Raw genomic sequence first — 14,946 nt, 5'->3', positions numbered from 1 at the left:
CAGTGAGGCAGCTCGACAGATGTTAAGTCTGTGAGTCTGAAAAGAGTGTTTAAAGCAAAGTAGTGAGAGCAATGACAAGGCCAGTAAGGGCTCCAGGAGGACCTGGAGGTGAAATGTGTGGAGGCAGTAGCAGCACAAGCTGAATCACATAAGGCCTGAGCAATTAGGGTCATGTTTTTTACACATGAAAGCATTTTTATATCGTAAGGCACACCACCTGTTTACAGTGCAGATTTCCAAGATATTGATGGGAGTGTGTTGAATCAGTGTTATTAGGGATATAAGTATTTTTTTAATGTTTATTTATTTTGAGAGAGAGAGAGAGAGAGAGAGAGGTGTAGGACAGAGAAAGAGAGTCCCAAGCAAGCTCCACAGTGTCAGCGCAGAGCTCTATAGGAGGCTCAAACTCACAAACTATGAGATCATGACCTGAGTTGAAATCAAGAGTCAGATGCTTAATCCACTGAGCCACCCAGGCATCCTGAGATATGAGTATTTTTCTAAATGTAACTGTAAGCCACTATATTTTTATATTCATCAGTTTAAGATTACGATTTATGATTTAATAACCCCAGGATATGAGAAACACACATTATGAGAAAAAAAGTGGATGTTAGCTGAACTGCTGGGAAACTATCAGATTGGTGAAAGAAAGACAACATTAGATCAGAATATGGTGATATGAGTTGGGATATAGAAATGTTAATTAGATAATAGCTATTTGGACTGTAAAATGGCTAATAAATTAAAATCAAGTAGTAAGGAAAAGAAATAATGATCCTTTATGGCTAGGTCAGAGAAAGGTGACTCAGCAAGGTTGTATACTCTGCAGTAGTAGTAGTTATAGAGGAGACACTCTTTTTCCATGTTAGGCATGTTCACAGTAAAGTTCCTTTGCAGCATCTAAGTAAAGGAGAGAAGGTAGCTGGATATGTAGTTTTGGAATTCAGGAAAAAGGTCTGGACAGCAATGGAAGTTTTTGAATGTTCTACATATTGGTTGTTATTAATACAATGGGAAAGGAGCTTGCCTCATAAAGATAGTACAGTGAGAAAAGATAATTTGATATAAATGAGCCTAAGAGAACTACCTAGATATTTTGAAGAATGCTACAAACAATAGGATGGAAATAAAGAGAATATTAAAAATGTCAGGGAGAGGAGAATCAGGAAAAGTACTTGTTAAAGATCACGAATAGTCAGTACAAAAAAGCTGTTCTGTGATTTAAAAAGACAGAGGTTGTTAAAATCTTTGGTGATAACTCAGAGTGTGCTGAGATGTGAACTGAGTCCATGTGTCTGTCTATCTATCATCTATGATCGATCGATCTATCTATGTATCTATCTATCATCTATCTATTATCTATGTATCATCATCATTATCCATCTATATCTGTCTGTCTAATCCATGTATCATCTACCTTCATCTATCATATTTATGCTTGGGTATAGCTGCAAATGCACGTAAGATCAGCCTTCCAAGGCATCCAGATTATCAGCTTAAAAGAATCAGCTACTTGTCTTCCTATCTTCCCTCCACCAGTTGGATTAAAGTCCCTTTAAGAGCAATCACTGTAGGGGCACCTGGGTGGCTCAGTTGGTTAAGTGTCGAACTTCAGCTCAGGTCATGATCTCATGGTTCGTAAGCCCCACAAGGGGCTTTGTGCTGACAGCTCAGAGCCTGGAGCCTGCTTCAGATTCTGTGTCTCCCTCTGTCTCTGCCCCTCCCTCACTCACACTCTATCTCTTTCTCTCTCTCAAAAATAAATATTTTAAAAAAGAGTAAAGAAATCACTATACTTTTACTGTGTTGATATCTGTCCTGCTCCCCGTAGCAATTTACATATAATTGATGTTCACATCTCTGGTCTAGTTTTGTTACTATGTACAGAAATATTTAAAAATAGTATAAAGCCATAATATTGTTATTATTTTATTACATTCACTAGATTCAATTACTTTTATATTCTTTATATTAACTAGATGATCTTCAAAACACTCTGTGTATTGACATATGTTCAGACAATCTATGCATTAGAAAATACAATGAAATAGTTCACGTGAAACATACTATGAATACAAAATCCTTTAGATTATAAATAAGAAAATCAGTGAGTGCTCTTTAATTATTTATTCATTCTTCTTATCCAGTATATTTATGTAATGTTTGCTATGCACTTTTAATGTTAACTTTGAGTTAATTTTGTTTTAAATGGATTATTTAATCAAGCCCTCATGCAAAACATATGATAGAGCTACTATTATTGCTACCACTTGACAGAAAAGGGAAAGAAAGTAGAATAAGATTAAAGCAGGTACCAATTACCCAGTCAGCCTTGCTGTCTCCTCCACACAAATTATGCTTTTTAAATTGCCGTTCTTCTGGTCATTCCTTTTCGGTTCTTAGATTGTAATGCCTATTTTTTGAGCAATTGAACATTTGGCTTTCTACATATACACAGATAGTTTGCAAAAATAGCATGTTAATTGTCAGAGTACATCTACAGCCTAAGTGTGTTCAACCAAATATTTTATAAAGTTTGCTAATAACATACTTTAAATGTGTTGTATATTATTGAAAGAATCTTCCACATGATATGTGGATTTAATAATTTTATACACTTCCCCTCATTGTTTAAAAATCATAAAAACATGCTATAAACCTGAAATGGTCAATTTGTCTTGGTTTTACTTCTTTTATATTCAGTTGCAGAAAAAGAGTTCTAAACCATCTGGCTGCTCAAAGAAAGTGAAAACTTGCCTTCTATTTTGTGTTCTCTTTTGATAGCAAGCTTTGCTTTTTGGTTTATGAAGCACATTGCAGTATTTCAAGCAATGGATAATTGCAAATTACTAGCAGCAGGTGCACAGACTATTTACTCACTAGTTTTATAATATAAAAAATTACATTAAGAAAATGGTTAATTTATTATCATTCACTATTCTCTTATATGAATACTTATCATGACATTTTATGAAAGAGTTTTAACCTTTTGTTTATTTAACAAGCCAAAATATTCATGATGATTTCCAAGAATAAAAGAGATGACATATATGTATAATGTCATACCAGGTATGAAGTAGAAACTAATGAATGGAAGCTGCTATATTTATGGTTATTATTCAAATTAACAAACTATAAACTATTAAATAATAAACATACATTACTATAATACATTTTATTTTAGTTTAGTTTAGTTTATTTCTAAGAGAGAGGGAGAGACACAGCATGACCAGTGGAGGGTCGGAGAGAGAGGGAGTCCCAGAATTCGAAGACAGGTTAAAGGCTCTGAGCTAGCTGTTAGCACAGAGCCCTATGTGGGGCTCAAACCCACGAACCGTGAGATCATGACCTGAGCTGAAGTCAGACACTTAACCGACTAAGCCACCCAGGCACCCCTATAATACATTTTAAATTCTTTTTTTTTTTTTTAAATGCTTTATTTATTTCTAGGAGAGAGAGAGAGAGACAGCGTGAGCAGGGGAGGGTCAGAGAGAGAGGGAGTCACAGACTGAAACAGGCTCCAGGCTCTGAGCTGGCAGTCAGCACAGGGCCCGACGCGGGGCTCGAACCCACGAACCGCGAGATCATGACCCGAGCGAAAGTCGGACGCTTAACCAACTACGCCACCCGGGCGCCCCAATACATTTTAAATTCTTACTTTTTTATTGGTTTCATCTCCTCCTGCCATCACCTAAACTTAGCAGGAAAAAAAAAAAACTCAAAGCCTTTAAGATACATGAATATTAACTTGAACAAGAGAACAAATAAAATACTGAAATGCAAGAGTACTGTTTAGAATGGTAAACAGAATAAAATAAATCCTCAATGATTTTTACCCAATAATCAAAGTGACAGATGTATTTTAATGGGTTCAAGGGTCCGAGTAAATTGGAGCACAAGTATGGTTTGTGGGTGTGGGTGTGGGGGTTTCACATACCACCAAGAAACAATTCTTAGATGTCAATAGTGTGTCTAAGAATTCAACCTAATTTTGACACTATCTACCCAATGGTAACATCAGATTCCACAAGTAAAACATCAGTGCCACAAAACTGCCCCCCCACCCCCACCCCTTCCCAGCATTTTTCAGGAGCCACTTCCAAGCCTATGTTTATTACCTGTGCTTCTCCCTGACTGGCTATAAATTAGATGTTCACACAACCCCCCCCCCCCCAGTTGAGTTTCGTTGAGTTTCATTAATTTATTAGAACAGCTCACAGAACTCAGAGAAACATTTCACTTACCAGATCACTGGTTTACTGCAAAAGGATATAGGAACTCAGGAACAGTTTACAGGAACACAGGCATAGGGCAATGTATGACAAAATGCATGGAGATTCATGCCCTTTCCACGTGCACCATTCTCTTCAGATCTACAGGTCTTTAACAACATTGAAGCCCTCAAGCCAGTCCTTTCGATTTTTACAGAGGCTTCCTTACCTAGGCATGATTGAATAAATCATTGGCCATGGATGATTGATTCAACTTCCAGCCCCTCTCCCCTCCCTGGGGGAGGGTGGGGATCAGACTGAAAGATCCACCCCTCTAATCACAAGGTTAGCTCTCCAGGCTCATTTTAGGTGGTTCCAAAATAACAAAAGAACCCTCATTAACATAGCAAAACAATCTTAATTGCTCTAATGACTCAGAAAATTCCAAGGGTTTTAAGAGCTTAGTAACAGAAAGGAAACAAAGACCAAATAAATATTTCTTATTATAAATCACAGTATCACATGGTATATCTAGATTATTTGCAATTGCTAATTTCCTATCTACAAAGTAGTCTCTTTTTCTTCCTGTTTTATTGAGAAGTAATTTATATCTATCACGGTATGAGTTTAAAGTGTATCCCATGAGGGATTGAGTTATATAGTGAAATGATTACCTTAATGGGTTTAGTTACCATCCCTCTCCCTTTTTATTGTATTGTAAAGATACATCCCTTTTTATTGTATTACAATAAAAAGAGAAAAAGAAAGGAAAAAAGTTCTCCTTGTGATGAGACACAGTTAAGATTTACTCTCTTCACACATTCCCATATATTATACATCATTGTTATCTGTCATCATGTATATTCCATTCCTACCACTTACTTATCTTATAACTGGAAGTGTGTACTTTTTTGCTCCAACTCAATGAAGCATATCAAAATTGAAGTAAAATTATATTAGAGAGATAACCCAGAACTTCACTGCTATTATTTTAACATATCATTAAGTATTTTATCCATTGTCAATATTTTATTGTATTTCTTCTAATCTGGTGGCAAAATAAAGCATAACAGCAAGGCATTATAATGTATGAATATTTTAGGGGCTCCTGGGTTGCTCTGTTGATTAAGCGTCTGACTTTGGCTCAGGTCATGATCTCGAAGTTCATGGGTTCGAGTCCCGCATCAGGCTCTGTGCTGACAGCTCAGAGCCCGGAGCCTGCTTTGGATTTTCTGTCTCCCACTCTCTCTGCCCTACCCTGCTTATGCTCTGTCTCTCAAAAATAAATAACGTTAAAATTGTTTAAAATAAATTAATAAAATGTATGAATATTTTAAAGGCTGGTGAAGAAATTAACATCTTTCTCATAAAAGATAATCCCAAACCTGGATCCAATACTCCTTCAATTCTGTTAGGTTTAGTGATGTATCATCCAGCATGTCTTCAGTGCTTTAATTTACTATACTTTCAAAACCATTATTGATATTATGTATAACAAGAACTTATACTGTTTTTCTTCATCAGATATTTTACTATCCTTTACCTTTTTTTTGTTCTAATATAATTCAGAATTACTTTGCCTAGTTCCACAAAAGCATGTTGGAATTTTAATGAAAATTACATTGAGTCTATAATTACTACCAACACCATAGGCCATTTTCATCAGTCACTGTATTTATTTTAATAGACTTGTAATTAATACTTTCTGTGTTTTTTTCCTCTTTCTTTCTCCAATGTCTTCTCTTCTGATTCGGGGGGGGGGGGGAGAAAAAAAAAAGAAATCTTTATAATGATTTAGGACGATAAAGTGAGCATCCAGGTCTGATATTATTTCCTGCTCTTCCCTCTCTTGCTCACTCTACTCCAGCCAAATAGTCTCCTTTGAAATTGTTTGAATATGTCAGGAATGTTTACTACTCAGTATTTCTCTGGGTATATTTTTTAGATAGCGACACTGAGGTTGGGTCCAATAATTGTATTTAATAGTTCACTCATCTCTAATAGTATCTTCTTCTCTACTATTCAGTTTTGTTTTTCTCCATGTAATATCAGTATCCAATATAATATATATTTTACTTGTTAATATGCTTATAATCTGTCTCTTCTCACTAGAGTGAAAACTACATGAGGTAACATTTTCTTTGTTTTATACACCTTTATATAAGCAGATTTTGATGCTTATAACTGTGTCTAACAGGTAGTGGGCACTCTAAGAATGGTTGTTAAATGAATGCATGCATGAATAATGAGGATGAAAATATGTCTGAATGAATAGATATTGTCAGATTAAAAAAAAATTACCTAATATATAATGTGCTTGCAAAATGCTTTGATTAAAATAAGATTTAATATAAATTCTCTTGCATTAGTATATATGATCCTCTATAAAAGTGCTGATGAAAGATTAAAAATATTTTAAAATAATTCATTTAACTGTTGGTTAATTTATCTGTAATATAGCAAATGGACTCTATAAAGTTATATTTTCATCAGGATATAATAATATTTAAATAGCATATATTTAATACATAATTATATATTAACCTAGAACATTACTCTATTTTTCAACATTACTGTAGGTCTGAGGTTCCATGGCCAACAATAAAAATGAATTTCCTCTTTTTCTTTGCTAGCTCAAGTTAGTCATGTTCTTAGCAGCTCTATGAACAGACCTTCTTGGGGAGAAACTGAGGTCTCCTTCCAAGAGCCCAAGAAAAATAAGGAATCCAGGCATTCAGCTAACAGCTATGTAAGGGAGTAGAAGGTGATACTCCAGTCCCAGTCAAGCTTTCAAATGACTCACTCAAAATTTTGCACCAGAACCAACCAGCTAAACCACTCCACTTAAAGACTACATAAGATAATACATTTTTTTAAAAATGTTTATTTATTTATTTTGAGACAGAGATAGAAAGGCAGAGAGAGAGCAGGAGCTAGGCATGCATGTGCATGCACATACATGTGTGAGTTGGGGAGGGGCAGAGAGAGAGAGGGAGAGAGAATCCCAAGCAGGCTCTATGCTCTGAGTGGGAAGCCCAACTGAAGCTCAAGCTAATGAGCTGAGAGATCATGACCTGAGCTGAAATCAAGAGTTGGTGTCTTAACCACCTGAGCCACCCAGCCACAAGATAATTTTTTAAGCCACTAACCTTCAGTAATTTGTTATACAGCAATGGATGATTAATAGACTATGTTAGTAGATATAAATAGTAATATCCCTTTCTATAACAGACTAAAGTTGAAAATAAAATCTTTCCAGCATTGCATATAGTTGAAATAAAAAATCATTCACATAAGTTTTTAGTTTTATTTTTAATAGGTGAAAAACAATTATACTTATTTTGCTCCTATTTCTGTTTTAGATGGAACATCTAATATATCAGTAATATAATATGCCTTCTCAGATGATTTTTATAATGCTCCACACAGACCTGGAGGGACAGATGAAAAAACTAAATCATAAAAATGCAGTTGATCCTCACTGTTTGTGGATTCTGTATTTGTGAATTCACTTACTTGCTAAGCTTAATTTTTAACCCCCAAATCAAAGCTTGTGATATTTTTGTGGCTATTCGAGGACATGTTCAGAGTGGTGAACTAAGGAGGAGAAAAGGCAGAAATAAAATGGTTCAACTCAAACTTGAGATTCTAAAACATTTGAAGATTATGAAGCTATAAGCACGACAAGTGAGTTTGGGTTTTGGGTCTCCTAATTGTCTTGTGAAATCCTGGATAAGTCACTTCCCCTGCAGTGGGTTCAGTGTTCCAAATAGTAGGGTAGGGTAATATCTCGAGGATGAATGCTGAGAGTATTAAATTAGACCTATGCATGCACACTTGTTGGCATAATTCCTGGCACATGGTTCAGTAAGTCAGTGTTATTATTTTAGCTGTTAATATTATTATCATAATCCTCACTAAATTTAGGCTGTCCGCAAGATTGAGTTATTCCAAATGACAAGTAATATGGACACGTAAACTCCTCAGTATTTTAGAGCAGATGAACAAAAACAAAACACAATTAGTCTTCACCTTCCTCCTCAAGTAAAATTTATGTGACTTCTGTTTTCCAGAACATTCCAGAGTGCATATCATAATTCTTAGATTAAAAAAATAGAATAAAATTATTTGGAAAAAAACTAAGGGTTTTTTTATACTTTTATTTAAATAGATGCTCACAAATAAATATTTTTATGACTACCAAACCCTCTGAATATGTCATATTGTGACAGACATATATATTTCTCTTATAATGAACTGATTGTGTTGCAGTTATATTTTCCATTAGGGATGTTACCACTGTGAAATTATTTTAACAAAATTAAGGGAAAAAAAGGAAATACCTGTAGAATAATGACTCATGGGATCACTGATTTAAAAGGCAAAAAAAGAACTTAGAAATTTAACTGATGAATGAAAATCAGAGAGTAAGCTGGCATTTCTTCAAACTAACCCCATCCTTAATGCTGAAGCATCTTAATCTTTCATAGCACATTCAGTCAGAGTTTCATAAAAAGGCATTTCAATTTAATTTAAATTGGCTGAAACAATCAGATAGCTTTTTCTCTCCTAAATGACTTGCTTTTGCAATGAATGTAAAAGCTATTAGCTTTTTTTTTCTAAAAGTAGGTATGAGGTATGAGGATTTTGTCTCTTGAGATACACTCTGATTATTAATAAAGAGGTTGTGAAAATTGAACATGACTTTCAGCCAACACAGTAACACAGACTTTGTTAAGTGACAAGTGACATTAAGAGCCCTTGAGAGGCAGGTTTCTGTCAGAGAAGGAGATTCATGTTAGTGTAAAGGGAATAAAATATTACCATTGTAGAGAAGTTTAATTTCATTTCTTACCTGAGGATTATAGTAAACTAAAGAGAACTTGTTCAAGACATTGTTATGACATTTGACTTTGTTAAACTCCTGTGTGACAGTCATAAAGAAATTCATGACCGTTTTCCATTTTCTTCAGATTCTTAAGTTTCTTATTCAATTATCAGCTCTAGTCCATGCCTCTTAATGATGACATAAATATTTCCATGTTGAGTAACTATTCCTTTAATTTATGGTACAAAATTCTTAAACTCTATAATAATTTGATTGCATATTCAAGTGTCATGCCTTGGATCTTAGCATTACTCAAAACTGGTGTCTCAAATCCCTGGTTTAATTATCAACTTCTATCCCTTTTCTCTCTTCACAAATGCCTGGTGTCTCTGTTTTCATACCAGCTTCTGTAATTCTATAGTCTCCAACTAAATTAAGGTAACATGGTTAGGAATTTCATAATGCATTTGCATTTGGAATCCTTTAACCTACCGCAAATTCCCTGATATTTTTGCAGGGATAGTTTTCAACCATTAGTGTTCTGCATTGTTGGTTTTGAGGGTTTTAGGAGAAAGTAGAGAACTTGGTTAGTGGAACTGACTATAATTCAACTTTTCCAAATTCTTTGAGCCCTTACTTTTATTCAGGAATAATATGTCTTATGCACATTGTCTTTTCTTTTTCTTGAAGTGATTCAATTCTCACTTCTGTGAAAATGCTCTAAAATTGATAAGCTCTAACTTTGATTTTCTAATGAATTCCCTATGTACTGGTTTTATCTATCTATCTATCTATCTATCTATCTATCTATCTATCATCTATCACTGATTCAGTAAATTCAAAAAAAAAACACATCTAGTCTCTTCTATAACCAACTTTTACTACACACAAACTAGTATTTTTTCTATATAATTTTTATGGGCAAAATAACACATTGGCCCTTTCATTTATTTGTTCACTTATGCCATTATTTCCTTATTCAAAAATATTTATTAAGCACCCACAAGCCAGGCACTGACCGTGATGATATGACAGGAAGATGAATAAGGCATATTACCTGTACTAAATGACTTAATAGTCTACAATAGAAGATCCGGAGATAGATATTTAAAAAGCATCATAGAAAGTTTAGTAACAAAGCCCTCGCCAAGAATGTTCCATAATAAGAATAGAACACAGAATGCAATGTATAGAATAGAAACTGCAAAGTGAAAATAAATTAAAGAACACAATCATGGGTGTGGATATAGATAATATTTGTAGAATCTACTTGTAGAGGATTAGCTAATTGCTATCTAAGTGATCAACAATTATTCTAGACCCAAAATCTTACTGTATATATTTTTTGGCTGTCATCTCTTTCATAGTGTTTGAATTTTCTTGTATGTTCCTTGAGCACTTAGTATATATCTCTGTAGGAATTACATCTCACTGTATGTTCCTCTAGCACTTAGTATATATCTCTGTAGGTATCACATCTCACTATAATTACAGATTTATGGTACATACCATTGTCTTTCATGATACAGGTTACTGATGTTAATGACATCATATTTGACTGTATATCTCAGCATCTAATTCAATGATTTAAACATATTTGACATTGGACGGTTGGATGATGAACCATTAATCATCCAAGTATCAATATACTAAAGAGTATGGATTCTAAGGTCACAAAGCCAATGGTTGGATGTTTGGTTCAGCACCATATACTTGAGCAATTATTTGAGCTCTTATCCTCAGTTTCTTTTCCTATAGACTAGAAAATGACCTACTCTAATATTATTATAAAAATTAATTGATTTGAGCATTAACAGGCCTTAACAATAGTCAATGCAATATAAAATAGTTATTTTATTATATACTTACTTTGTCATATTAGGTAACTTCTACTCTAGTTCACTCACACACACACACACACACACACACACACACACACACACACCTGTTTTCCCTTATCTTGCAATAGCTTTCAAATGGGTCTTTGTACCACCAACACCTCTCTTTCTTCTAATATATTATTCGCATACCTTATAATTCACACACTTGACCTGTATAGTTCAATGTGACTTCTAGTATATTCATAAACATGTACAGCCATCAACACAGTCAATTCTAGAAAAGTTTTTACACCTCAAAAAATGTCTCCACATCCTTTATGTATCTATTCCCCACATTCCCAGGTCCCCTCTCCTCTAGCCATAAGTGAACATTAATCTACTTTCTATCTTTATATATTTCCCTGTTCTTTCATATGAATGGAATCATATAGTATGTGGTCTTTTGTGACTGGGACTTACTTCTATCAGTATAATGTCTCCAAGTTCATTGGTGTTGTGGCGTATTTCAGTATTTTGGTTTTTTTTTTAATGGATGAATAAATTTTCACTGTAAGGATATACCATATTTTGTTTATCCATTTATCCTTTGATTGACATTTTTATTGTTTCTGCCTTTTAGCTACTATGAGTAATGCCGTTATAAATATTTATGTGCAAGTATCTGTATAGCATATATTGTTATTTCTCCTGGGAATATATCTAACAGTGGAATTTCTGGGTCATATAGTAACTCAGAGTTTCAAAGTTTGAGGAGCTGCCAGACTGTCTCCCAAAGCTGCTGCATCATTTTGCATTCCAACCAGCAGTGTATATAGGTTCTGATTTTTCTCATTGCTTGCCAAAGCTTGTTGTTATCTTTTTTTTTAATTCTAGTCATTCTATTAGGTTTAAAGTAGTATCTCACTGTGTTTATTTTTTAATGTTATTTCTTTTATTTTTGAGAGAGTGGGGGGGGGGCAGAGAGAATGGGAGACAGAGAATCCCAAGCAGACTCCTTCAGTGCAGAACCTGATGTAAGACTCGAACTCACAAAACACAAAATTATGACCTGAACCAACATCAAGAGTGGACCTTTAACCAACTGAGACACCCAGGTCCCCCTCACCGTGGTTTTGATTTGCACTTCCCTGATGGCTAATATTGAGCATCTTTTTACGTACACACTGACCATTTGTATATCTGTCTTCTTTGGAGAACTTTTGCCCATTTTTAATTGAATTTTTTTCTTGATTATGAGTTATACAAGTTTTTTTTATATATTCTAGATGTTAGTTTTTTATTGGATATACAATTAGCATATTATTTTCTCTGATTATGTATGTGGATGTTTTTTTCACTTTCATCATGATCCTTTGAAACACAAATCAAACCAAACAAAAGGTTAAAAATAATTTGAATCATGTCTAATTGATGTATTATTTTCATAGTCAGGTAGATTTACTTTAAATTAGAATATTACCTTAATACAATAAGCTTTAAAGCAATCAAAATTTAAGCAAAAAGAAAATAAGCCATTGATTCCAGGGAATCCAAATGGGTGAATTTACATGCCTATGTAAATGCCTTGTGTAAATTTAAAATTCACAATGAAATTGTGTCTCTGATAGATAGATAGATAGATAGATAGATAGATAGATAGATAGATACATAGATGTGGGTTCCTTCTGTGCTCCAGGTACGTCCTCACGGGAAAACACTGTAGTAAGGGTATGGCCAACGCTGGACATTCCTGCATGGAGACCCACCATATTAAAAGGGTGACCAAAGACGGGCAACACACTGTGACCCGGACAGATGTTTAAATGTTGTAAAAGGGAGGTGCAAATAGTTCTTTCCAGATGCAACATAAAGGTAAATAAGACATATGAAAAATGTTTAAGACATTTTTGGGAATGCTGAAGATGTAATGTCTGAGGAAACTATATCAAAGCTTCCAAAAATACTAAATCCAAGCTTTGTTCACCTGACAGCCAACCACAGAATGACTTCTTTAAAGCGATAGAACATTTAGTCTGCATGGGGTTTCTACTTTGAATTTTCCTCATTAAACTTCTTAAATATGCTTGCTCTCCTTTTATCCACAGGTTAAAATCATCTTTGGTAAAGGTGAACAGGAAACACCACATTGTCCCTAAAACATGGCAGCCAATATGATGTTGGCATGGTGATAGTAAACGCCAAGACGTAGTCAATGAATGTGCTTGCAGCTTTGTAGATAATTTCCTTCCAAGATAGATGTAAAAATGACTTTAACTTGTAATTCATAAAGCTGAGGTAATATAAAGAGAAAGGCAAAAGCATATTCCATCAATTGACAAAACTGATGATTAATCAAGAATACCAACTTTTAAACTTGATATGCAGGAGCAAATACACAGCACCTCAGGTACAGACATGGTACGGGAAGTATGACATATTCCTTGGTTTCCCATTCACATTCACTGTAAGTACCAAACTGAATTTCAGGTCTTGGGGCTCACCAAAGAATGGTCATTTACTTTCTCTAGTTTAGTTGCTAGTCCAATGTCTTCTGGGATAAGGACTAGGAAATTCATCTTCTCTTCTAGAAGGAAAAGTAATGTAATCACTGTGCAGTGGAACCGAATCATTGCTTTGGTGGATACTGCAGTCATGCTCTTGTTTTTCCTTCAGAAATTGATGACATTTTTTTTAAGCCAGGAAGTCAAAAAGAAGATGAAATGCAGTTAAAAATGAAGGTTAAAGTTGATATCTGTAAAAATTCCTTTCACCTCATTAGCAACTGTCTTTGAAAACCCAAACTACTACAAGGAGAATATAGAATCTTGCTCATGAATCCTGAAGGATATTTTCCCCAGTGAGATCTTTCTGTAGGACACTGTGAGAGGTAGCCCAATAGGAGTATGATTTATGATGTTTAATCTATCACTTCATTACTTGGCTGAACCAAGAACGGAATAGGGAAGTAACAGACATTTTTTTTTTCCTAACTGGATTTCTTAACCTATTCATGCACATCAGCAGGAAGAGAGAACTTATCAAAAACAATGTCACCTGCCACCAAATTTAGTGTTATTCTTGATCTCCAGTGAAAAACAGTTTCATTCAGAGCATTTGTCCATTTCTTTTCAACTTCCATTTGCGGTGTAGCAGGTTCCCCAAGGAGAAGATTGATTTCTTTGGATTTTGTGATTATGCAGGAAATGAGAGGATTCATAAGGTGCTTTCCCATTACACTAAACATGTTTCCCATTATACTGAGATAAATTGCCAGCTTGATGGAGAGCAATGTAGGTATACAGCATTCCATTATTTCTTATTTTCCTTGGTTCAGAAACACAAACTGTCCTATATATTTGGACTCCACATCAAAGTCTTCCGTATACAATACCAGATAGACATCATTGTCAGCATCCGGTTTGAACCTTGTGATCATATATACACTCAGCTGAAATTTTGACCTCCTGGTCAGGTAAGATGGGCCTCCTCCAGGTTAGATGGAGTTCTGTTACAGGCACATGGGAGGGTGTAGACATGGCCATCTATGGGGAACACACTGCTGAGCCACAAAGGATCTGCAGTCACTTTACAAGGTCTCTTCGCTGCTAGTTGTCCCCTCCCCATCCCCCATCATATACACTGCTGCAGAAGAAACAAGACCTAGGGTGCTGCTGTTGACCTCTCTGGGCCCCGCATGCTTCCATTTGCCATTGGTTTTGTCTAAGTGCTATAGCTCTGCTAGGAAACACTGATTATCTATCTTACCTTTTGTTACTGAACTTTTCTTGTCATATTTAATAAGTTTTTGTCAAATCTAAATTCATAATGATTTACTTCCATATTTTCTGATAGTTTTATAGTTTCAGCTTTTATATTTAGGTCTTGGACCCATTATGAGTAAATTTTTGTGTGTTGTTAGGTAAGGGCCCAACTTCATTCTTTTATGTATGGTGTTGACCTGAGCATCATTTGTTAAAGGTTATTCATTAAATGATCTTTGTACTTTTGTGGGAAAACACTTGACTATAGACGTAACTTCTGGATTCTCATTTGTAGTCTGTTGATCTACATGTCTACCCTCATG

General features: G+C 34.8%; 1 pseudogene; it reads right to left on the bottom strand.

Annotated features, from left to right (window-relative positions):
• The window catches only part of LOC120246725, a 44,594-nt pseudogene extending 30,108 nt beyond the window's left edge, over nt 1–14,486 (bottom strand).
• Between the last annotated feature and the right edge of the window lie 460 nt (nt 14,487–14,946).

Source organism: Hyaena hyaena, unplaced genomic scaffold (genome assembly GCF_003009895.1).
Source record: "Hyaena hyaena isolate Hyena2069 unplaced genomic scaffold, ASM300989v1 scaffold_486, whole genome shotgun sequence".
Taxonomy (NCBI): Eukaryota; Metazoa; Chordata; class Mammalia; order Carnivora; family Hyaenidae; genus Hyaena; species Hyaena hyaena.
The sequence above is the reverse complement of the archived record's forward strand: the minus strand, read 5'-3'. Positions and strand labels throughout refer to the sequence as shown.